This window comes from Chiloscyllium plagiosum, chromosome 22 (assembly GCF_004010195.1).
Source record: "Chiloscyllium plagiosum isolate BGI_BamShark_2017 chromosome 22, ASM401019v2, whole genome shotgun sequence".
NCBI classification, from domain to species: domain Eukaryota; kingdom Metazoa; phylum Chordata; class Chondrichthyes; order Orectolobiformes; family Hemiscylliidae; genus Chiloscyllium; species Chiloscyllium plagiosum.
Window position 1 is genome coordinate 52544531 of NC_057731.1, and position 2664 is coordinate 52547194.

Here is a 2664-nt window from a genome sequence, read left to right on the forward strand (position 1 = left end):
CTCCCCGCGATACAATGTTACCGCCCGCTGCCCCCTCCCCTGCGATACAATGTTACCGCCCGCTCCCCCCTCCCCCCTCCATTAAAGTTGTGAGGTTAGAGTCTACCTGTATCTCACTCTTGAGTCACACTGGTTCTATTTCCAAAGTAGGAATTTATAAAATGTTACATGGATTGACTGCCTGCAGTTTGTGTGCTTTTTGAACAAAATAGAATGTCTGCAATTAGAAACAACAACGTATCTTTTAAAACATTACATTGAGCTAGAGTTCTGCATTAGGGCTCTGCTCTTGATGCTATTTACTAGCAAGCTAGCAGAGTGGCATGTCACTGTGCTCTTGGGCAGAGCTGATGTTTTAACGTACGAGAGCAACTTATTTAAAAGTGTTAACTATCAGAAAGGAACATGGAGCAAAAGGGTGAATTTATTTCCTTTGTAAATGGCTGAGTAAAATGTTAATTGACTTGAAAAATTATATTTCATAATTTTTCTTGTCCTTGGAGTAATTGCAATTTATTTGAAAATCTTGTAAAGCTTTTTCACTTTTAAATCGATCCTGAGATCTAACTGTTGTGTCAAATTGTTGACTTAGAAAGTTGCTTGATGCAGTGTACATGAAGGATGTTGCTGACATTGTTCGTGTTTTGGCCTGTGAGGAAGTTTACCAGAACTTAATGTCATCGTAAGCTGAAAGTTGTGGATGTCTGTATTTGAAGTGAATATTGTGTCCAACCTGGTTTGAATTTACCAGATCATTTTTCTTGTAATCTAGCAATTCTAGTCAAGGCCACAGGACCTAGTTAATATTTTTCCATTATCACAACTGGGTTATTTCATTAGTTGTTGCATGGTCTGATTTAAAATTTGTGTTTCAGAATTCATGAGAGAAAGCCAATTATGATATTTGCACAGGGTAAAGATGCTGCTGGGGCATTTCTTAAGTGAGTGTAATAGTTATGAAGCAGTCAATGAAATTTGGGGAATTAACATTGAAAATATTTCTCTTTCATTCACTCCTTTGGCGCAATTTAAAGCTGAAATCATGTAATTGAAACAATTATCATTTTTTCACTGCTATTGTGTATTTGTATCCAAGTCTAGATTCAGGACAAGCCTGATTTAGACTGTGAAAACTGCAAGAGCTCCAGATTTTGGAAATCAGAAACTAAAACATAAGTTGCTGGAAAAGCTTGGCAAGTCTGGCAGCATCTGTGGAGAGAAATCCATTAACTTTATTTCAGAAATAAGTTTTATTCATAAAAAGATCTTTATATACACACTGTGACTTAACCAGTTTGGTTCTATACAGTAGCCTGTGAAGAAACAAAAGAAACATTGGCTTGCTTGCGAGAGTCAAACTCGAATGGCATTTTTCCCTTGTCCAAGATAATGTTTCTATATCTTTTGAGGTAGCAGGAGGATCTGATAACTGAACAGACTCCCATTTAACTTAACCAAAATCCCTTAGACAGTGGTTCTTCCTCAGTGTGCCTTGTTGGCAGCTGCCCCAAGCTTTAGTATCTCCTTCCGCACGTAGTCCTGGACCTTGAAATGTCACTCTGCAACACATATTTGAGGTTAACGCCTTCCTCTGGAAGACAAACAAATTTTGGGCAAGAGGGAGGTCAAGTTCTGTGTGAACTGAGCTGACTGATCCTTATTCCTTTCACCGTCAGGACAGATTACCTGAAGGTGTTGGGTATGTGATTCATTGGGGCTGGGGTGTCTGCAAAGCCTCAGGAGGAATACATCACCAAGGTGAGGCAGAAACTGGGCTTTTGGGACTATCACTCCCTCTTCATTCTGGGTAAAAACCTGGTCATCAGGTGATTTCCTGAGCAGACTGTCAAAATCATTTGGCAGAATGCATAAACACTGGAACTTTCCAACAGACACCAAGATGTTGCTTGGCTGATAGTGAGAAGGCATTACCTGTGAAAATCCTTCATGACACTATTGCATGGAGTGGAGCCGGACACTATTTCATGCTGCCTTTGGAGCAGCTTTGGCATTGGGGGTGGGGTGTGGGAGGTAAAGATTATCACAAATCTTCTGCTGGAATGTGCCTTTGCAAAGAAAGTCTGGAGAGATGCAGTGGTTTTTGTCAAGATTTGTCCTGAGCAACACTGAAGCAGGACACATACCAAGATAAACATTGACTGGTGGAGGACCGTCAACTTGGTGAATGATGCTCTTTGGTCTGTTCGAAACTTGGAGAGAAGCCAGAGTTAACATTTCAGGTTCAATGATCCTTCCTTGAGCTAATGATAGCTAGGAATAAGTTGTGTTTTTATGCAGAGGAAAGGGTGGGGGGGAGGGGTAGAACCCCAAAACAGTGGAGGACAGTTGGACAGACAAAGGAGAGGACAACGATCAGCCGAGAAGAATGAATTGAAGTGTGTGGTGCTGGAAAAGCACAGCCGGTCAGGCAGCATCCGGGGAGCAGGAGAATTGATGTTTTGAGCATAAGCCCTTCATCAGGACGCCAGGGGGGCTGAGAGATAAATGGGAGTGGGAGGGTTTGGGGCTGTGGGGAAGGTAGCTGAGGATACACTAGGTAGATGAAGTTGAATGTGAAGGTGATAGGTCGGAGTGGAGGGTGGAGCAGATATGTGGGAAAGAAAATGGGCCGGTCAAGAGGGTCGTGCTGAGTTGCAAGATTAG

At 42.0% G+C, this 2664-nt stretch overlaps 1 protein-coding gene across 1 annotated transcript in view; it reads left to right on the plus strand.

Annotated features, from left to right (window-relative positions):
- Window positions 1-2664, plus strand: part of slf2 (SMC5-SMC6 complex localization factor 2) — a 109390-nt gene that overhangs the window by 950 nt on the left and 105776 nt on the right. The window lies entirely within an intron of this gene.